We start from the raw sequence: 24,964 nt of genomic DNA, 5'->3' as shown, positions 1-24,964 counted from the left end.
GGTTGTTGAACCAAAGCCCGAAGCAAAACACTGATACGTCATGCTTTATTTATGAAAGAGACGATGGTCGAAATCTCATAACTAAAATTCTCATAGATTTATATTTTTCGACATATATTTATTGGGTGTGGTTCCAAGATACAAAGATAGTGATTCAAACCATAAAGTTTCATATTCCAACAAATTTTTCAGCTATCGAGCTAGTTCTCCGTAAGAAATAACGCATCAAGGCAACATACTGGGACACAGAAAAAGCTTAAATTTATTTTAGTTATTGTTTGTGTTTTTAGAGTTGCGTACCCGAATCTAGGCGAAAATTTAACGGCAGTTAAAAAATAAATAAAAAAATAAAAAATATTACTAAGTTTATCAAAATTCAAATTAATCTTAAACTAAACTGTACATTATATAATAAATATTTACATAAAATAAGAATTAAAAGTGTGGTCACTTTTACCTTAAGTCATTTCGCTGTGACTACGTTGATAAATTTTTCTCGTTTAAATAAAGTTATAAATTTCGAGTTATGAAATGTATCTGTAATGTGATCTGTAGACAAAGGGCATATTGCCCTTTGCCATTTTTAAATTAGAATCAGAAAATGTTTAAATACACTCTTCCTATTCCTTCCAAGAGGGAAGACTCCTTGGAATGACATAGAAAGATGTAAAAGGACAAATCTACAAAGTTTATTCGTAAAATCATAAAACTTTTGTCGGAAAGTGAAGGTAATAATTTTTCCTCTAAACTTCGCAATTCTACTTGACTCTTTAATCCGTCACGTGCAGACTTAATTAAAATTAATTAGAAAGTTAAAGTAAATTAAAGGTTTCAGTGAATCGGAGACGGTGAGAGATTTTTAAGAGTTAGGCCGCTTGTATAGATTATTTGATTTTATACTTAAACCATTGTAAGAAGGTTGGCAGTGCCTCCCAATTTTGTCGGGTTTGATTAGTTGCCGTTCTTGTAACACTGTTATTAAATTCCTTCCACAACACCACGTTCGTTCGTTACCACCACGTTAATCGTTAGTTTATATCGAACTATAAGAAGTTAAATCTATGCGTTTTATATTAATAATTTTGATTTACATGGTAGTACATTACGAAGATATTGTCGATATTCATAATATTACAGACATATAGAATAGATACGTGCTGGGTGCAAGTGTCTTTTTTTATATGGCAATGGTCCAGTTCATTTTGTAAACAATGGCTGCGAGTTTCAGCCTCAGGTGTGCGATTCCGAAAAATTCGAAAAAGCTTGACTAATCCTTCAAATTCTGAATTTAATTTTTGTCATAAACGCTAGAAAAGATCCCTTGTTTATCTTTCGTAATGATTTTTAAGAACTGTGAAACAACTGAACACATATTGCCTATATATGTTAAGGTTATGTGTAACATAAATATACCTACCACACAATTATTATCAATGTTACTAGCTACAGCCAGCGGTTTGATAAAAAGTCCCCTACTTTTATGAAATATACATTATAATTCCTGATGTTGCGTTAAAACCCAAACAAACTGATATAGATTACATTATATTATATATAAAAAAATGTGTGTTAACCACTCACATATATGAATTGTGGTGAGACAAATTCAGTTTGCTTAATGGAATTATACGTTATAAGAGGACTTAGCGTATCTATATAATTTATTTATATTAATATTAATTTGATAATGTAATAGTATATTTTAATAATGTGATGAAGTAATAAAATAATATAAGATTTGATAATGTATGATAATATTTAAAATCTATGTTTCACCAATGTTGTACCAATTTGACTTAGGGTGATCAAGAAAAGAGTGGACCAATTTTTAAAAGACCGGCAAGCACTCTGACATTGAGAATGTTCATGGTCGGCTGTATCACTTTTCATCAGGTGTGCCTCTTGCCCATTGGCTTCCTGTGCTATAAAAAAAAGTAAAATTCTAATTTTTTAACTCAAATTTGCAAGACGCGAATTTGCGAAGTTTAAATTGCACCACCACAATGCTTTTGTACTATTTTCATGCAAATAATTTTTTATTATTATTATTGTTACTCCTCCAACCGTGGAGTAAGTCTAAATAAAATCAACGCAGAGTCTGATGCGTTGTGTGATAAAAATAGGTACATATATTACGAAAATTCGCCCAAAAAAAGGTATATGAAACCAAACCTTTCAAGTAAAAACCCTGAAATTATATATATATGTTTCTTTTCACTGCCACGAGCATAAATCTCTGAACACGACTTGGGTAAAGACACGAATATTGACTTCTGTAAACAATGGATTTAACGTTATATATATCCGACCAAAGAATGTTTTTCAATGACTATGTATTTACTTACATGAGAAGCTTCAGTCTACAAAAGCAAATATAAATCGTAACCAATCGAACATCAGTATACAAAATATATTTGAATTTGTTTACAAAGTAGCGCTTTTAATTTAGTTACGTTAGTAGTAGCTGTGGTTACTAAGTTCGCCAAGGAGTAAATTAAAGCATTTAACTCCAGTCGGTTACGGCTTTGGAGACAAACTACCTCGTCTATTTTCGCTTTACAACAGACAAAGACCGGTTGTTGGTTTTAAAAATTAATGTTATTTAATGAATATAAACCTGAATGTATTATATTATTATACTATTAACAATCGTAGTCGCGTCGAGGTGAGATATGTAAACAATGTTATAGTCACGTTGGCATCGCCTAAAAGTTTTTTAAATGTATAGTAAATAACATTATCACCTACTTATACAAACTGTTATGAATGTCACGTCCTATAAACTATCAGAGTGCGTGAAGGTATTACATTTCTACACCTGTTTTATTAATAGTTCTTCATCTACGATTGAACTTAAGTAATTCAGGACTTACTAACATCCTAAAAGTGTCCGATTAACCTAACCTAATTAATCGGAGACGGTGAGAGATTTTTAAGAGTTAGGCCGCTTGTATAGATTATTTGATTTTATACTTAAACCATTGTAAGAAGGTTGGCAGTGCCTCCCAATTTTGTCGGGTTTGATTAGTTGCCGTTCTTGTAACACTGTTATTAAATTCCTTCCACAACACCACGTTCGTTCGTTACCACCACGTTAATCGTTAGTTTATATCGAACTATAAGAAGTTAAATCTATGCGTTTTATATTAATAATTTTGATTTACATGGTAGTACATTACGAAGATATTGTCGATATTCATAATATTACAGACATATAGAATAGATACGTGCTGGGTGCAAGTGTCTTTTTTTATATGGCAATGGTCCAGTTCATTTTGTAAACAATGGCTGCGAGTTTCAGCCTCAGGTGTGCGATTCCGAAAAATTCGAAAAAGCTTGACTAATCCTTCAAATTCTGAATTTAATTTTTGTCATAAACGCTAGAAAAGATCCCTTGTTTATCTTTCGTAATGATTTTTAAGAACTGTGAAACAACTGAACACATATTGCCTATATATGTTAAGGTTATGTGTAACATAAATATACCTACCACACAATTATTATCAATGTTACTAGCTACAGCCAGCGGTTTGATAAAAAGTCCCCTACTTTTATGAAATATACATTATAATTCCTGATGTTGCGTTAAAACCCAAACAAACTGATATAGATTACATTATATTATATATAAAAAAATGTGTGTTAACCACTCACATATATGAATTGTGGTGAGACAAATTCAGTTTGCTTAATGGAATTATACGTTATAAGAGGACTTAGCGTATCTATATAATTTATTTATATTAATATTAATTTGATAATGTAATAGTATATTTTAATAATGTGATGAAGTAATAAAATAATATAAGATTTGATAATGTATGATAATATTTAAAATCTATGTTTCACCAATGTTGTACCAATTTGACTTAGGGTGATCAAGAAAAGAGTGGACCAATTTTTAAAAGACCGGCAAGCACTCTGACATTGAGAATGTTCATGGTCGGCTGTATCACTTTTCATCAGGTGTGCCTCTTGCCCATTGGCTTCCTGTGCTATAAAAAAAAGTAAAATTCTAATTTTTTAACTCAAATTTGCAAGACGCGAATTTGCGAAGTTTAAATTGCACCACCACAATGCTTTTGTACTATTTTCATGCAAATAATTTTTTATTATTATTATTGTTACTCCTCCAACCGTGGAGTAAGTCTAAATAAAATCAACGCAGAGTCTGATGCGTTGTGTGATAAAAATAGGTACATATATTACGAAAATTCGCCCAAAAAAAGGTATATGAAACCAAACCTTTCAAGTAAAAACCCTGAAATTATATATATATGTTTCTTTTCACTGCCACGAGCATAAATCTCTGAACACGACTTGGGTAAAGACACGAATATTGACTTCTGTAAACAATGGATTTAACGTTATATATATCCGACCAAAGAATGTTTTTCAATGACTATGTATTTACTTACATGAGAAGCTTCAGTCTACAAAAGCAAATATAAATCGTAACCAATCGAACATCAGTATACAAAATATATTTGAATTTGTTTACAAAGTAGCGCTTTTAATTTAGTTACGTTAGTAGTAGCTGTGGTTACTAAGTTCGCCAAGGAGTAAATTAAAGCATTTAACTCCAGTCGGTTACGGCTTTGGAGACAAACTACCTCGTCTATTTTCGCTTTACAACAGACAAAGACCGGTTGTTGGTTTTAAAAATTAATGTTATTTAATGAATATAAACCTGAATGTATTATATTATTATACTATTAACAATCGTAGTCGCGTCGAGGTGAGATATGTAAACAATGTTATAGTCACGTTGGCATCGCCTAAAAGTTTTTTAAATGTATAGTAAATAACATTATCACCTACTTATACAAACTGTTATGAATGTCACGTCCTATAAACTATCAGAGTGCGTGAAGGTATTACATTTCTACACCTGTTTTATTAATAGTTCTTCATCTACGATTGAACTTAAGTAATTCAGGACTTACTAACATCCTAAAAGTGTCCGATTAACCTATTAAAAGTCCAGTTATCTTCAATGCTGGAGTTCTTCATTATAAATTATTCAACAATGCCTTAAATCTTTTGTTACAATTAGAATCCAATGCATTTACCAAATGTATAAAAATACAATATTTCTATTGAACGTTTTCTATAATTAATCTTTTTAATACTATCAATTCACTTTGGCTTCACACTACTATCATAATATGAGAGTAGACTTCAAAGTTTGTCGACAAAAAATATGGATTATATTTATAGTTATAAGTCTACCTAAATCTGTCCCAAAAAAATATTTCAAGACTTGCAAATAGACATTCTACCCAAGGGTTGCATACGTAGGGTACATACTACAGATGAGGCAATTGCTAAGGCACAATTACCATCTTTGGTTGCGGATTTACATATGTATTTGACCTAATAGCGAGGTTCAACTGCACCAGCTATGAGAGAAACTATTCCTGCCAGTCCAACTGAAGCGGAAATAATGATAACAAGCTTTTGTCACTCACAAATAATTTTTATAGATATTATTAACTTCACTATCTATTTTATACATTCAAATAAAATTTGAATGGGCAATCAAATGCTTAATAATTGGCTAGTAACGAGCTCGGTAATACTTTAGTAATTAGACAAAATAATAACTAGCTATTTTACGTTTTAGAATTTTGTTACTTTAATATTATTACTGTAGAATGATAGCATAATGTCATGATACTTTTTATTTAATTATGTGCAATATTAAATAGGCTCTAATAGACTCTAAACATTTTTGAAAACATTATATACATACAAATATGTATTTATTCCAATCCAATTACAATCGTCTTTTTCATTCCAATTGAGTGTATACTGTGATGAAAAGAGATAGAAGAGTACTTTATTAATAAATTCCTTTCAACAAATATAACTAACACGAAATGGCTATAAGGTTTATTTTGTAATGGCATTCATTGAATTGAATTGTGTACCAAAATACTTATTCAAAAACTAAATTGCTTGTATACAGTACTAACTCAAGAAAAACATATTTAAGTGCCTTTAAGAGCTCAGAACAGATAATAAAGTTATGTGATCAGTATTTAATGTTACCAGTTTCATTTAATGACGGCAGTAAATTAATGAATGTTATGTCAGTTCAGAGACGACTTTGTCAAGTCATTACCGCTTTTGACATTTTCTTATTTACATTAACTTCAATTACATGTTAATAAAATGTTTGTTTGTTTAATATTGTAAATTTATAATATGAGAGGCAGTAAGACGCAGAGGCGATGAGAACTTGGAGAAACTGATAGCGGGTGGTAACACAGAAGGCAAAAGATCACGTGGCCATTTAGATGCACCGGTCAAGTGAAAGTCTCTTTCTCCTCAAAACTGTAAACTGTACTAAGAGACGCGCTGGATTGTAACCGGTGGAAACAGATTGTCCGCTCCAGATGTTTGTTATGATTAGCAATATCTATTATGATAAATATAAATAAGTTAATCATTTTTTTTAGTTTTCTTGAATAGGTGGCGATGGGGGGTTTTCCCTTACATTCTGGTATCGTAAGTGTTTATAGGTATTTCTCCACTTCAGGTGAGCCTGTTTCATGTTCTATACATTTATTACGACGGTAAAATCAGATCTAACGGATTTTTGGAACGGATATCAGATAGAACAGGTCTGTAAATCTTAAATCTTACAACAGAACGGAGTAGGTACGTGAAAAGTGCTTACCGATTAAAAAAAAATATAAATTACAAAATAATATACTCTTTACCTTGCTGTTAAGTTGCTTATAATAACTTTAGACATATTGATTATATTTATTAAGAACTGAAGACGTAAGTTACTACTCATTACCATTCTATACTATTTCAAACCAATGAACAGTATAATTTAATAGTGTTCTAGAAATCAGTATTTTAGGTTTGCAACACCCTTTATAAAAACCTTTTTACATCGGTGTTAGTACATAATAGACAAAGAATTAAAAATAAACAAAACAATATAATTTACACGCTAAAAAATAAATTAAATAAAAATATTTGCTCATGTACTTTTATGTCCATTCGACGGGAAAATATCTTTCAAATAGAAGTTAATAACTTGAATCCATATCAAATTTGTAACCGGACACCCGGACCGGATGTGTGCCGAATCGTACCAACTTTCCTAATTTGTTAGATTGCGGTTGCTCTAACAGAACTTTTCACTTTTCGGCTATTACAGAACTCGTAATTTTATTATAGACTTACCAATGTCGGTAAATTGTCTGAGTACAGTATAACAAACAATAAATAAATGAACGACGGTTTTATTTCTTTCTCTATTATATCTACAACTATTATTATATTCTATTTGTTCTAATAATCTGGAAGATATGACACAGATAACTTTTACTAAACTTAGAACGCATTTTATTTATTTTTAAATCATAAAAGGATAAAGAAACTAAACCCAGTTTTCGGCTTGATTTTAGATTAAATATTATGTTTAAATTATAATTTTTTCATAACAGCGTTTAAGTGACTACCATCAAATCACTATATCTTCAGCGTCCCATATACATTTGAATAAATGCAAATTATTTTCATCTTAAATCACTAAACACTTGTTAAAACCAGGACTTTTGAAATGCCAAATTCAATAAACTATTACAAGAAGATAAATGTTAATTTTGATTTATAAAAAAATAAGAAAGACTTTATAATTTTGAAGACTTAAGCTTTCATCAAAAGCAAATCTGATAGTTAATAATATAAGGATAAAGGGATTATGTGTCCTCGACCTGGAGAGCTTAGCAAAAATTAATTTAATATTTACCAACTTATCTCAGTCAGTGGCTAAGATTGGATTACATGAAGGTTTTATTCGAATTAAGACGAATACGTTTTTCGCATTGAGTTAATGTCATTTATTATATTTAAGAACCTTGGGTGTAACAGATCTAGGCATTACACTTAACAATAAGGGTTTTATTATTTAGTCTGCGGATTTACTTCAGTTCAAAGAAAGTGCCGTCAGCTTTTTACCTTATTTTAGCTGGAATGTTTTAAATGTATTGGCTTACGTATTTCGTCAAAACACTGCTCGATATAATAATAAAACAAAACCTTAAAATTCTCTATAAAGGAACAAATGGCATATTGTAATGTGTGTAAAAATAATGAAGCTTTTCTGTCAATTTCAGTTTCGAAGTACACCGAAACTTTTAAATAATTAAATATATATTAGCACAGCAATTAACATAGAAGTAAAATTACACCAGCTACTGTTATATATATATATATATATATAACAGTAGCTGGTGTATCCATCGCGCATAGATGCATCCTATTTGATACAGTGATGCAATAAAAACTCTATTCGATTTTATTCACATTGCCAGACAAATCTCTAACATCAAAGAACGCTTAGTTGCGGCTGACACACTCTAGGTCACTTAAGCTTTGGCAAATCCTCCCAATCATTTAATCGTGCTTCTCCTCGCTTAACTATACTACTGATACTTTTATAATATACATATGCATCAGTGGGCCACCACTGGTATTCCAGGAAAAACCTCCAGATTATCCATTTCCTATTTTGTGCCTTCTCATTTGAGTTTTCCTAAAGGGCGTTATGTTGTTGTTAAGTTCTACATACACAGCTTACGTTTATTATTCGTTCTGGTTATGGCCAGATGAAAAACGTAGTCATTTAATATTGTCTTCAAATTAAGTTAAATGTAGAAAAGTGCACAGAAAAGTATTTACTATTTATGCATCTTAATTTTCCACCGTGTCAACCAGTTCATTTCCTATTTCAAATGACATTTACATATCTTTGACCTCGACGCAAAAATGTAAATTCAGGATCATGGAAGAACTGAGCTATTTTTCCATCTCGATTGATAACAGAAAGCCGGGAGTGGTGTAAATGACATTTGACAAGCAATTGATTGACTAAACGAATGAAAGAGTTGTGAATATACAACAGACACTGCCGATACTTAGAAACGGCATATACGATTATATTTCTATTTAAAATTTATGATTTAACAAATTTGGTAAAATATATAAGTTATGAATTTAAAAACATATTTATCGCCTACACTAATATTATAAAGCAGAGCTGTTTATTTGATTCAACACACTAATCTCAAGAATTACTTTGAATCTAAACAGTACATATATAAAGGACTTACAGTGACTATATGAGTCATGTTGGCCATCCCTGGGATCGTAGGTTTGAACTCCGAAAACCAATGGACTTCCTTTCTATGTGCGCATTTTAACCTTTCACTCGAAAAACAAATATAAAAACAAAATATCTTAGAGGGATAAGGTCGACTTTCCTATAAGAAAAAAACGATCACCAAACACAAAGGAATTTTAGCCGAATCCGAAGCTAAAAGTTTGTAACGCACATTCGTTTAGGCTTATTTTCCTTATCTTTTTATTGATAAAGCCTATCAAAAAGGCCGTCAACGCACTCGCGAGCCCTCTGGCATTGAGAGTGTCCATGGGCGGTGGTATCACAGAACATCAGGTGAGCCTCCTGCCCGTTGGCCCACTGTTCTATATAAAAAAGCGTCACGGGAGCAACTATTGATAATTTGAATATCCATTTCTTCTTTGTTACATCTCCTACTATGTTTTTCGTTGTCCTGATTTATATATTTTGTGTTGTATTGTCTAATTAGTTATTGAGTACTAACGTTCTGCTGTCATGATTTGATTTGTATCTTATTTTTATCAGTGAAACTTTTTATGGATATATCCAATTTATTAATTTTATTTTATAGAGATGTATCTGTTTTGTTTTCTAAATAAATAGAAGAATGTATTGTTATCATGTAAGAGAGACTTGTAAACGATTTCTATGATAATTTATTATTAACGTATTAACAAACTGATTCGTTACAAACGTGCCACACGTCTGCCAATCTTATAACGCCCACGATTCATTATTCATACAAATTGATACAGGTTGTTATACTTGAAGCATAATTATAACGTGATAGAACGTGAGAGCCTAGAAGATACACGTGAGTGTGAGGCTTAATTGGCAACATAACAATCGCAAGCAATTAAATTTATTCATAAACTCATGAATATCATTCATTCTTAATTTTATTTTTAAGGTAGCGTTAAAATTTGAATGAAAATGCAAATCGTCAGATATGTTACGTCTAAACGGAACGTAGTTTAAGATTTGGTTGAAAAAGTTATTCCGTTTGAATTTTGTTAATGTTTAAAGAATCTAGACAGTCCAGCTTTACGTATTAGGCATTGCATGCCATCGGTTCCCAAATTTCAAATATTCATAAGTTCTTTATCTTTTTTATGTTTATGCAGTGGTTGCCTGGAAGAGATCGCTCGAAAGCGATAAGGCCGCCAGTTGTCCTCCTTTTGATTTAATTATTTTCATTTTTTATATTGTAATGTAACGAAGTGTTTATAAAAAAATAAATAAGTTTTATCAAAACCAGCGAAATCGGAATCGCATGTAAATGTCGCCACAGATACATCTTTGTATCTGTGACGAACCTTTGTTAACACTAAATTTGTGTAAGCTATAGCACCATAAATCACTGCTATTGTATCTAACCCGTAACTGCCGGTAACAAGCCAACTACAGAGCGAGGGTCGAATTGACCACTTATACATTCCAGCGTGCGCAAATCTCGGGCTTAGATCATTCCGAACAACAATCGGAATTCCGTTCCTACCTTTCAGATTTAATATGAGGGTCGACAACCAATCAAAATGAGAATACTCATAATACAGAAATATTGCTCATAACCTGTTTTATTTACGAGTATTGAGTATCAATATTCTAAATGCGATCAAAATACCAGCTTTATATTTAACAGCTTTTTATATGATTCAATGACAGAAATCTCAAATAAAATACTAAACTTAGATAATTTCGCGTTATCATTTCATTTCTATATTAAAATTCAAATTAGAACTATAAATATGACATTTATAATAGTTCTATTATTACGACATTTAAACAAAATGATACCGCCAATAATTGGCGTAATAAGAAAATATTTGATTTTCTGCAAAATATAGGAAATATTTATTGTACGTAATTTCACATTATCCCGTCATTATAAAACAAACAAACTAGTTGCAAATATTTACCGCTCAGAAACCTCTAGTCATAGGATGTTTGTTCAAGCGATTTGTTCAGGGGACGTCTTCTAATATAACTGAGAGACGTATGTTATGACTTACAGTCAAAAGGGACTCAACTTCGTCAATTTATCCACTCCTGTGGCTTTAATATAAACGTACTTTCATAATATGATGGAATGTTAAGCGCAGTTCAGAATTTCAAGATTAGCAATTAAATTAAATAATTTTAATGTGGCTTTTAGAATTAATAATAAAAAGACTTATGACTTGAGCGACTCTCAACCTGGAGATCTCGCGTACAAATAACGGTAGAGCATTAATGGACGTATTCTTTTTATGTGCACAATTAAAACTTGCACAGTTCCAGTACAGGAAATCTGCATGTCCTACTTCATGATATGTATTATAGGCAGAGGCACAGTTGTACTTTCTGTAGGTAGTGTGAACATTTGCCTCTGATAGTCCCGCAGAATGATTAGTAATGATTTTGTAGCTATTTTCATGTGTCATGTGTATATTAAATGTAAAACCGATTTGTAATGTTGTAATTAATATTGTTGTAGTTTATACAAACTCACTAATTACTAAAACAAGGATATGAGATAATCGGACATTTTCAGACCGGATAAAATTGCTAGTAATCTTCACACAAGCAATGAGAAGATGAGTAGGTTTTAATTCCCAGCCCTATAATTTGGCAAGATCCAGCTCCACTAATTTGTTCTGCACTCAAGAGTGGCGCAACATATGCTATTTTTATCCACTCTCAAAGCTTTTAGCTTTTTCAGTGACATTTTTTACATGAATACCTCTTTGGGTACAAAGCTTACTGGAGCTCCCAAATTTATGTAAAGAAGATAATACGTAAGTAGTGGCGTATTTTAACTGAAGTAGATGAAAGTAGGTTATTGATTTTTTTATGTACTGTTCAGATTTTTTAATAATTGACAGTGAGCTGCTTTATAGTGCAAAATTGTAAATACAAAAATGTCGAAAATATTCTCGTTATTGAACTCGAATTGAAATCTAAACAAAAGTATATAGAACAAAAGACAACTACTTGATATTTGCTTCGACCTTTTTCTAACGTCATAGATAAGAATTTTTGCCCTCAATATAAATTAAAAACTAATGGATTAAATGTATGCATTGGCTACACTTCCGAACCGCTACACTAAGTTGGCTAAGTATTTTATTGGTGTTGTATTTTTATTGTGTTATTGCCAGCACAACAGTCGTATAATAGAAACTTAAAAAAAACAAACACTTTTTTTATCTCCTAATATGTTGTAAGAAGATCTGTCAGTCTTCTATCTCGTTGACTAGGATAGACCATCAATATATTGACAAAATATTTTATAATCAATCTTTAAGGAAGACACAACAAGCTATAAATCGGCGTTTATAACAGTTTAAAAGTTTATTAAGTTCATTAACTTGTGTAGAACTCGCAATAAGTTAATACCAGAGTTATTATTTATTCATTCCCTAAGCTGTAGTGGTTCACTGTTCTGGTTAACTGAAATTTGTACGGATGACCCCTGAACTGTCGCCATAAGGAGCGGTTAATCTGACCCCTTCAACTTGTGTGAGTAAACTTTTACTATTAGCTTAGGCCGGCCATGAGAAAGGATGGGATCTGAAAATTTTAATTTAATCATTGATAACCAACTCAAAGGTTTGGATGATTTTCAAATCGTCAGATTAATTTTAATTATATCATAGATTGTATAAACAGAATTAAAACTTATAGTTTTAACATTATTTACAGCTACTAGCTGACCCGGCAAACGTCGTTTTGCCATGTATATTATTTCCAGGAAACATTTTTTTAGTTTAATAAAAATAACATTTCTACTGTAATAAAAAATAGGGGTTGATAGAGTTGAAAATTAATGGTTGTATGTATTTTTGTATGATGTACCATAAAAAAAAAACAAAAAAAATGTCTAAAAATAAAAATAAAAAATTTGAGGTGGACATTATCACTTAGGAGTTTGAAATATGGATAGTAGCCGATTCTCACACTTACTGAATATGCATAAAAAATTTCATAAGTATCGGTCGAGCCGTTCCGTTTGAGTATGGGAACGAACATGACACGAGAATTTCATGTATATTGAGATGGAATTAAATTTATAAAAATCGACCTTATAACAGTGTCCTGTGAGTCTCCATGACAACTTAGATATAGTTGGACAGAAAAAAAAGAAAATGCATGTTTTTCAGAGCGATGATATTTAAACTATGTAGATTTTAATAACACAAAAATAAAGATTTTTATGTATTTTTGATTATGAGTTTATTGCTATATTTTGTCACCGTCTTAATTAAACTAATTAATTAATATTTTGTTTTTATTCGCGTACTCACACTCAGGAAAGCCACTTAAAGATCAACCATGTTAAATTTTATTAATAAATTAAAGCAAAATAAAAATAAAAATAATTTATACCAATTACAAATATATGTATACATCGCGGAAGAATCGTCTTTATTCGAAATGTTTAAGACAATCACGATACTTATATACTTTATTGGAACATTACATAAGCGACCAATTCCAATGTAAAAATATCAATAGCAATTAAACGTGTTTTCATAAAAAGTTATACTTTGCGGAGCCATTACCGAAACACAATGAAACTGGAATCGATGCATGTAAACACATAAAAACAATAATTGGTCTGTGAATACGCTATTAGCGTTATTGTGATCTTCGTATTGGAGTTTCGCTTTCAGAGAGCTATTTTATATATTTAATGTTTATCAAATACCGTTCTCTTCTTGACGTAGCCATAGTCAAAGTAAAAGGGACAGTGTGGATACATTGCTACGATAACCTAAGCGGAACAGGAAGTTTTCGAACTACATGATAAATGTGATATTAACGAGGATGCTCGGTTATTTGGTAAATTCTTAAATTCACAGCCAATTTTAAAATAATCGTTGTTTTTAAAGTACTTCTATTAATTTTAGTAAGTCTCTTAAATAAATAGGTATTAGAAGAACAAATAACAAAAATAGTTCTATGAGAATCGCGTTTTATATGATTTTCAATAATTCACTTCAATTTACTTAATTACAGATGGAACCAAGACAAATGGAAACCTGCACCTGAAGAAGGTGGCATGAATACTGTGAGGCACTATAACAAAACTCTGCAAATACTTCAAACATGTTTCCCTTAAAGGTCGATGTAAATTCTCTAGAAACATACATTAGTCAGAAATCCAAGCTATAACAATTAACTAAAACACATTGGAAAACAATGTATACGTGTTTTATATAGTATTTACAACCAGAGGTGGCGTACAGGATCATGGGTAAAAGAATGGAAGGAATCGGTACTAATCCCGATACCCAATAAGGGCGCTACGAATTTATGTGAGAATTACAGAACCGTAGCACTTATCTCATGATCATGCTACATGTAGTCAATGAACGGCTAAAATGTACATCCAAAAGAGCAAGCAGGCTTTGTTAAGGGCTGAGGTACAAGGGAACAAATCGCCAAAATAAAGCACACAATCGAAAAAACCTACTTCATTGACTACTCAAAAGAATTTGACTGTGTACACTGGGATCACTTGTGGAATATCCTAACAGAAATTGGAGTTCCAAAACACGTAATTACCATTATATCTGTGTGGGTGTGAGGATCAACCATGTGATTTCCAATCCATTTAAGCCTGAAACATGATTGCGGTAAGGATGAATATTGTCCCCATTATAATTTAATATATATGGGAAATATATACCTCGAAGATTAATTAATCATTGTAATAAGTATAAAGTAATATTAACATTTATCTTATAATAATTTAGGCCCCCTTTATTCTTCCAGGACAGGGGACTTCCGTCGGGACAGTGTTCTATATTCCTATTCCACGTACAAGTAATGTTAACATTATTATTAATATGTGCTTAGATTAAGATTCTATTAAAATTAATTCATTATTGTAAAAAAGATAATTGTTAATATTCATTATTACAAAATATAATTTAATATATAATATATCTGAGGTTCGATTATAAAATTAAAAAAGTAGAGCACGTTAACTTGGATATATTTATTTAATTACACATCATATAATACACAAGTATGTATTAGTTATTTTAAAAAATGGCTTGTTAAATAATAATTACCAACATACAAATGCTACCACAGAATGATTGATAACGTTTATGACTCTTTGTATATTTCACTTACAAAAACACACGTAAATAGTCCCACATGTTGCCTACAATTAATCAAATCGGGGGTCGGACATTGTAAATACCGATATCATAGCGATATACGAAGCATCTACTTCGGTGATTGTAATAAATTATCAAAGTTAATATTATTATATTGTTTGAATGATAAACAAACATTTCCTTCTACCCTTGTGGTTCTATTTATGAATTATTCATTCACCATTCTGATTCTTATTTCCTTTAATATATAAAAGAGTTGACAATGGCTTGAGTGACTCTCAAAATAAATATCTTTCAGTCATATAACGACAGAGCATCAATAGATGTTTCTTTATACGCAATTTAAACTTAATCATTCGGCAAAAGCAAACATCGCAAGGAAATCGGCATGTCCTAGGCCCCAAACTTGACTACATGTGTCAGGCACAGAAGGCTCATACTACCTTCATTCAAATGTCCTATCAATCTGGTAGTCCCAGCATATGTTGATTCGTATTGTATGTATTTATAGCAATTTTAATGTCTTGTCTCAATTTATTTAACATGATTGTTCCATTCCGTCTGGATGGTTGTAATTAATATGTTTACGTTATATACTCACTAATAACTAAAACAAGGATGGTATGAGATAAAGGTAAATGTTCATATTACATATAATAGGTATAAGAGAATTATAGATTGTTACCGTAACGACATGGTCACTTGTGATTTTTATCACACATACGGTAAAAACACGATTTCCAATGCGAGATACTTGTGCGAATATTAAGAAATGGTTTTAGGAGATTGCTCCTTTCAAATACAATTTGTTCATTGATAATTAAACTGGTAATAATTTACCTAATAAACTTACTTGGTATTGACCGTATAACTCCTAAGTCAGCAATATCTGAAAATTAATAATAAGAAATATTAAGCATTTAAATTTTGCTAGCAATACACCCGCCTATCGGTTTATCTTTATCAGCTCCAAATAAAATATTCAAAATGTCTTAAATATTGAAAATTAATTCAGTTGTTTATTATTCTTTGTTTATGTAGTTTCGCAAAAAACATATTTTTTACGATTAAAGTTTAAGCTCGGAACGATCATTAATTTTGCCAATATTTATATCTAAAATAATTTATATTTTTAATTTGCGCCGACGCGCTTTTGACCTTTCTTAGTTAAAAGATTATCTAAGTGTTTTAACAAATTAGAGCAGATTTACTTAATCTAGTTTGAGTAAAATCATTTAATGGGGTTGAATATTAAAAGATAGAGGCTTAGTCATAAAATTACTACTAAATAATATTAATTTATATTATTATTATCCACTAATTTCATTTCTAATACCCATGAATGTCAGTGAACACATATACGACAATGAGTTCGTGTACGTTGACAATTCCAAAAGAGAATATACATTTACTGCGTACTGACAATAATTTTGTAATTTTCATTATTTTCACTAACTGTCAGCACCGTATTTATTATTCCATTTCCACAAAGCAATTTCACTGTATATCGGAATATTAAGGGTGTCCTAGACAAGGTTTTAAAACATTTTAAAAGCGCAGTTACCATTTTAAACTTCGTATTGTTCCACAAAGAGCAATTTTAATAAAATTATTCATATTGCATTTGCTGTTTATAAAACTGGATTACGAACTCATTAAAACTTTGCAGTATCTTTGTGAAATATCTATTACCAACTACGGCAACATTGAAGTCTTTTAAAAATCATTAAAGAAATGAACGCAAGTTTACACTTGTAAGCTATGTAAATAACTAAATATCTTATAAATACTTTCACAGAGAAACGTCAAAATGAGTGACGTCAAATGTTTTCCTATGCATGTTGTTCTGTTATACTCAGAGTACTGCTTCAAGTAATAGAGTAAATTTGAAAAATGACATTAGCATTAATAGTTTTAGTACACGCAATCTGCAATCATTTTCTTCTAACTTTGTACTGCACTCTACACTAGACAGACACTCAATAACCAGCTTGCATGCAAGTATGTGAAATAAAATACGCTTGAATTCGTCTAGACGTCCATTCTTTTAGTTCACACTAAGTACTAAAACAAATGCGACTATTACACAATATTGCTTTTAAATTCACCCTACCATTCACATGATAAAGTTTAATGATTGTGTTACAATGTTAATAGTTAGCTGATATGTGTTTGTTCATTCGATCAATCAATTTCCCTGTTAAGGTGGTCACAAAAATTAAGAATGTTTTTTAACATTGTCTCCAAAATAAAAGACTTTTATAGGCAATTTACCAAAAAGATATATGACTATAGATTATATAAAGAACTACAACTAAAGATTTAATAGTTTTGACCTAAACTTATGTTTATATTTATTTATATGTTTAATCTAGAATTTTTTAGACAAACGAGCAGGAGGCCCATCGGATGTAAATTGATACCGTCGTCACCCGTCGACTGCACAAATTGAGTGGGATTTCGGATTCTGCCTCGACGTTCGATCTTGAAACTCACCTACAGATCCGAACAACTCCCCTGAACTCTCTCCATGGTAAATGTAGATTATATACATACAGAGATAACGCCTATTTCTATCATTTCGCTCGTTAAGTGACTGGTCGTCCACGATTCTAATTGCACATCGTTAAATACGGTCAGTACTAAGAAACTACCGCCCAGTGGTGAGAACAGTAGTTATAGATATGTCAACGCCCAGTATTCCGATGCTGGCTGAAGCTTTAAGGAAGTTTCGAAGAGAGGAGTAGGGGGAGGAAAAATGGGGCAACTTGTGTCTTCTTAGAGTAAAATTGGACTAGATTAAAACGACCTCAGTTCGAGACTTCGCGTAGCAGAGTTTCGACTTCAGACAAAATTTGTTCCACTATTGATGAAAAACGGCCCGAGAAATAACTGCTCGGCCCTGTGTAAAGATCCTCAGTGCTATCTTCCGGATAGCTATGCATGTTGCTAAGTGGTAACATATCATTGTTATGCAGAAGAAACAGGGTCGAGGATGCGACACAGCCTTCTGGTTTATAGTCAGAACATACTCCGTCGATGACGACTTTCATGCTTTTTTTAATCCGTGACAAATGGCACACAATGAAATAAATTGTATAAAGATTATAAAAATCTTTTGAGATTGCCGTGTTTCAAAGGAATTTCGATTATACATAGCTTGAAGTTTAACCGCGCTAGATTGAAATAAAGACGGTGCACTCTCAAAGTTTCCCCTTCCAACCTATTAAATAATTCCCGTACAGTGTCAGGTAGCAAGTGTCAGTACAGACGTGGTTCATTTAGAATGCGTTTCTCGTCGCGCGGATTTCAAATGTCAAAGCGACGGGGATATATTTGTGCGGACCCCTACAGTTGAAATTGTTCGGTGAATTTTCGTTAGCAACCAAAATATCAAACCAGAGCTTCGTAACGGATTATACGAATCACACTTTTGCTATCACTACACATCAATTTAAGTTTGCATTGAATAGCTGCCTCGCACTGTTTAAAGGTTTACCTTTTATGAAGAATATTTTGCTGACATAAAAGAGAATCAAAGAAGTAATAGTTTTCTTCATAATACTTTCTGGTTAATGGAATCAATACATTGATACAATGAATTTCGTTTAAAATCATACATTTTTAATGAAATCGCGCTGTTGGCTTTAACGGCCTTTACAGCTCAGGTCGGCATGTGACCGGACTAGGACGGAATGCGCGTTTTCCCTCGATTAGCGCAGTAGTCTTCAGCAAGACGCGGTCCTTGGGCAGTCGCGAGGTGGTCAATCACCTTAATATTATCTCTTTATATATATGTATTTAATTTAAATCTATTCTTTCGATATATTTAAAATGTAAAGTTTTCTGGTGCTTTGACAGTTGACACTAATTATTTTTAAATGTTTCCGTCAAATTTTGATAGGAGCTTATATCTTGGTGTTTACAAAATGTCAGTTTTATAAATACAGTTTTACAAATTGTTCAAATTATAAATATGATGCGGTAAGTATTGTTCACTAATTTGTTGTCTAAAAATAAATACCTATATGGAAGGTATTTCTGATGTCCTAAAATATGATTCCCGAAGCCTAGTCCTAAAAGGTTGTAGGAACACGGGTTATTTTTAAGCTCTAACAACTTATAAAAGTGTTCGCGTTCGACACGGTAAAACGTTAATTCAATGGTTACAAAAAATCTGTCGGATAAGGTAAATATAGTATCACTATATACAACGACATTATATACAACGACACTATATACAACAACTGTATACTAATAAAACCGAGTGAAACTACCTCAGGACTGTTTTGTGTAAGGTCCTGTACTCTCCCAATGAGATCAGAGCAAAAATATACACTTGTCCTCTCAATATTTGTTCATCGCTTCAGGCTGAAGTGAATAATATTGTGAAGACCATCGAATCTACACCCACTTTAATCATTGAAGACCTAGCATAGACCAACTACGGAGACACCTTCTTATGTTTTACACTTATGAAATACGACAATGTCCAACGTTTGCATCAATTAGTGTAATGTCATGTTTTACAATCACAGATAGCTATATTGACTTCAGGTAGTTATTATAACTGCACCGGTTATCAGTTTTGTTATTGGTTCTGCAAGCTCATTGTAACTTTCCAACAAACATATTTTGTCAAAACAAAGTTTAACGTTTAACCGCTCAACCGCACTCGATTAAAATGGTACCAAAATACGCTATTTATCTTACCGATACATAAAAATGTATTTAATAAATTGTTTAATAGTTACCATCAATACTGTTTTATTATGTGTATTATATAATATTTTACAATACAAAATATATTCCAATTTTAATTCACCATAAATATGAAGCTATCGATTGTTCAATAAATTTAGACATACAAAGATTTTAGTATAAAAACTTATTTTACTAAGGCATTATATAAAAAACAAATAATACCCCCTTTGTGTCATGAATTCAAAGCAATTAGGAATGTCGAAACAAGTAATTGAACACTTTTGCTTTGATTTTGGTAAAGAGGAAAATAGGTCAAAATCACAGTCAAAACATTGTATGGAAACCATTCATATTCTAATGACATCTGAAATCTCGTATAAAGAAATAAAAGCTATATCGGGGCTATAAATAAATAGAGATCTACACCTGCGATAGTCACACACTCTATTATTTTGCTGGCGATTTTTGTATACGAAAATTGATTTATGTTATTATCATAAAAGTCACGAAACAACACATCTAAAACAATATCTCACCAGATTTTCAACTTTTTGAAAGAAAGTTAGATAAATCGTTCACCATTTTATTATGTCCATACAAAACAATAATAATCGCAAATTTTTCTCACTTCATTCTAGTAATATTTTTCTACCAATCTTTACCAGCGGAAGACGTATTAAAATAACAATTTTGCTCCAATCTTCCATTTTTCATTTCAGGCAGTTCGCCACACGACTGACGTTTCAATTAACTTTTATTTAACAGCTTAGCGGATACCCTTTTGTGCTTACGATTCATTTCATAGATCACCAAGTAGAATGCTCTATGATTTATTACTGGAAATTCTTTTCATGCTTTGCTTTTATTGTTATTCTCGAGTACTTGCTAAAGCAAAGTATTCCAAATTGAGTCTTAGAGTCAATAAGCCATTTCTTTTTAGGCAGAGTTCCATTACATCGTGTCTGACGAAGAAACATGGTGATGATGCTGTAATTCTTTCATGTGAAAAAAACTAAACGGAAAGCGCATACTTGCTGGGAGAGATCATGAGACTGTACTTTCCAGACTGTACTGTACCGCTGCCGTAATCATAACCTTTTTGCTGTAAATAAATAAATGTCATTCACGTACACCTCATATACCACGTAATCTATTTGAAACACATTTTATTCGATAGAGTCAGATTATTATGTGAAAGAGAAATTAAAATATTGAAATTCTACTGAAAAAAAATTGAAAAATGTGCAATAAACCGATTGATTATTGTTATTAAATATGTTTAGTGAGTGTATTGAAAACATTACAGAGAATACATTTCCTTAAATCTACGTTTCCGTAGCAAATGTTTGCCACAATATACCCATTAAACCGACAAATTACTCTTAGTAAGTATTTGGAGATAAAAGAATCAATTAGTAAAGTAAACAACGAAAGAATAGTGATTGTTCTTTACTTACATTTTCCCCCAGCCAAATTGTTAGTTTCCCCAACGTTTACTTTGAAAGTGATTCCGATTGCTTTAAGATTTGTTTTTATAAATTCGTTTATAATATTTATAACGAAGAGCAGTGTTGGCCTAGAAGTGTGTATACACTTCTAGTTCTAGACTCTCGGTGTCCTCTATCATTTCATTAGTAATTTCTCCAAAAACTTTCTTAATCTTAATTTAATGTTTTAATCGGTACCAACTCCGGGAAAATAAATACAGTTAACACTGTGATACTTTTGACATCCAACACCTTTTGTCTTCAGTCACCGTGACCACGCACGCTGTAAAACACGCGAAATTTTAAATTTAAAATTATGTAAAATAATTATAAGTTTATATAGCTTTAATCCGGCTAAAACAATTGTTTTCTTTCAATATAAATTTAGTTCATTTCACTTAAAAAATATTTTATTACCTTTAAAAATTATCTTAAATTTAAATATGAGTTTGTAATAAAACATTAAATTAAATCATCAAAAGTCATCATAAATCACCTTTTATTTATTTTATTAAAAGTCTTAGCGTTATCTAAAAATCATTTATTTCATTACGACGACTTAAGGAAATTTTCATCTTTATATCAACATTTTTTAAATTAGCTGTCATCAGCAATTCCGAGATATTATTAAAGAAAAATTGAGTCTGTGCCAGTGCGGCTGAGTTTGTCTCTGGTATGTTCTATATATTACTAGTCTGGCCATAAGTTCTGTTAAAAATGAAATGCATTTTTTCAACTTTTTAACTATTTTAAATTAGGAACACGTAAATAATTTTAAAAACTTCTCTCAATTTTGCGCTATTACACATATTTTTTCGTGTTAATTATCAAATTACAACATCGAATGGGATGTTAAACTTAAAGAAAATAGGATTGCAGTGATGGCCTTGCACAAAGTGGAGCCGTCAGTCATATTTCAGACTCTTTAAAAGCTTGGTATGTTCGTATATCGTACTATCAACATATACAACAACACTTCGTCTGTCGAAGAACAGAAAAAATCGGGACGGCCGCGTGCTGTTAGAACTACAAAGGCTGCTATGCTGTTTAAGCAAGAATTCGTCGAAACTCCATAAGGAAGCAAAATCTTATCGCGAGAAATGAAGATTCCCGCTAGGACGCTATCGCGTATTATAAAACAAGACCTGAAGCTCGGTGCTTATCGTCAATATACAGGACATGTCCTAAATCAATTTATACAGGCCCTAACGTTTTTATTTACCCAAGACAGATAAGACCTGAAGATTGGCCCTCATCTAGCCCAGACCTCAAGCATTTAGGCTTCAAATTATCGTCAGTTTTAGACCACATGGCCTACCCTAAACGACACGGCAACATTCAGCCTCTTAAAGAATCTTTGGAGCATGCAGTGGCGAAATTTCCATTTAGAACAGTACGTAAATAGATAGATAGTTAGATACGTGGCCAAATAGATTAAAGGCCCGTATAAACGCCAAAGGTGCGCATTTCGAGTATTAAATTGTTCTTTACTGAGACTTTAACAAGTATGTAGGTATAAATTTTAATAATATTACATTACTTCATTAAAACAATTGCATTTTCATTTGTAACAGAACTTATGGCTGAACTGGAATATACCTAGTCTGGCCATAAATACTGAAACAAAGTATAAAAAAATACATAAATATAAAACAATTTAAAATATGAAAAGCTTATTCGAAGTGGTCTCCTTTGGCTGCATTACAGTCTTCTAAACGTTGAGGCCAGATATCAATAGAAGTACGCACTTTTTCCATAGGAAAATTCTTCAACCAACGACAACTTCTATCTATATTTTTGCAATATAATGAATAAAATCGATACCTATGTTATTCTGTGCTTTTGGTGTCATACAGGTACACTGGTGTCCACTACGATAGGCAATACGAAAAGTTACGGAGGAAGCCTGTGCAAACAATTGATGTATTCAGACGACTATATAAAATTCTTTACAGTATATATTAGGTTGGGGAAAAAGTCTTTTGCGCATTATAGTATGTATGACTTTGTTATAAAATCTCCTTGGCTATACTATTTGTATCTGGCTGGTTTTGGGAGCATGAAAAGTTTAAATTTTAAAGCAGATAATTCCAAATTCAAATTAGGAAAATGTGTGATTTTTATGTATCTTTCGTACTGTCAAGATGAGTGAATTTAATGAAGAAATTCGATACATTTTAAAATTTTACTACAAAAAGGTAAAAATGCAGCCATGCCGCGAAACGAATTTGCGATGTTTATGGACCTAGTGCAGTGTCTGTGAGAGTAGCACAAATTTGGTTTAAGCGTTTTCAATCCGGAAATTTTGATGTCACAGATGCACGTCGCTCTGTTCGCCCTATTATGGATAAAATGGATGCCATTTTTAAAAAGAGAAGCAAGACCGGCACATCATTCTTAAGGCAGTATCAGGTTAACATCACAAGAGGACTTCCAAAACCAATTGTCGCGGTATTTTGATCAGAAGCCCCAAAATTCCTATAGCAATGGGCTATAGCAATATAGCATGTCCCTACCTTCAAGATGGCAAAAAGTTATCGAAAAAAATGGTACCTACATACTTAAATTAAATGTAAATAAACCATATTAAAAAATGTTGTGAATTTTTTGAAAAACTTTTTCCCCAACCTATTAGATGAATTGAACAATGACGATGATAATATGTAACAAAATTGTTACTCATTGAAATTTGGTTTAAATAGACTTTATCTTTATCAATAAATGTTGAAGTATTTTACTTCTGCTGTGCATGGATTTTCTTATCGTTCACTCCGCATTAAAAGTATTAATGATCGCCCCAATTTCAAAAAAGTCGAAATACAGAAAAGGTAAATAATAGTTTGGAATTAAAAGAGCGGTCGGTTGGTGAACTCTGAAATATCGACGGTGAAAAACTCAGAGGGTTAATCTGAAGTTCTCATTTAAAAGCAACGGAAAGGCAGTATTTTGCAAAAATAATAGCCGGACTTTGATGCATAAATACATCATTCATCTTATCTTTATAAATCATTTAGACCCGTTACCCCTCGAAATTGAGGAAGATTTGTATTTTTTTTCGTTATAAATATACTTAACATCACTCGTCATTTCTTTATTCGGCAGTAACGTTGTCCGCATTTATACATTCTGGTGTGTACAAATGTCTCGTCCATGTAAACCTTTATCTTTAGTTTAGTAATATGTCTTAGCTTTTTGTTTTTCTTTATAATATACTATTTTGGTTTCAATTATTGTTAAGTTACTATTTTATTAAACCATTGGAAGAGCGGAGTACCCTCATGTACAGGTCTCCCTAGACTTAGTTCAGCGGCTCCAATACCTGCTAAAACAATGTAACTTGTTATTGAATAAAGAAATTTTGAATTCTTTCTTTTGAGTACTTTAAGTATACGAAAGTATAACGATATGAGAATCACTTTACAAATTCAAATGTGTTGAAACTAAAAATAAGTTGATATTACCAATATCCATTTCTTTTATATATAAAATCTTTA

The 24,964-nt window shown here is 31.6% G+C and overlaps 1 protein-coding gene across 1 annotated transcript in view; it reads right to left on the bottom strand.

Moving 5' to 3' along the window:
• The window catches only part of LOC123713067 (TWiK family of potassium channels protein 9-like), a 140,132-nt gene extending 123,964 nt beyond the window's left edge, over positions 1-16,168 (bottom strand). The window contains exon 1 of the mRNA XM_045666556.1: positions 16,133-16,168. The gene's annotated coding sequence lies outside the window, so the exon portion shown is untranslated. The remainder of the gene's footprint in view (positions 1-16,132) is intronic.
• Positions 16,169-24,964: the final 8,796 nt, after the last annotated feature.

Source organism: Pieris brassicae, chromosome 8 (assembly GCF_905147105.1).
Source record: "Pieris brassicae chromosome 8, ilPieBrab1.1, whole genome shotgun sequence".
NCBI classification, from domain to species: Eukaryota; Metazoa; Arthropoda; class Insecta; order Lepidoptera; family Pieridae; genus Pieris; species Pieris brassicae.
This window is presented reverse-complemented; position numbering and strand designations above follow the sequence as displayed.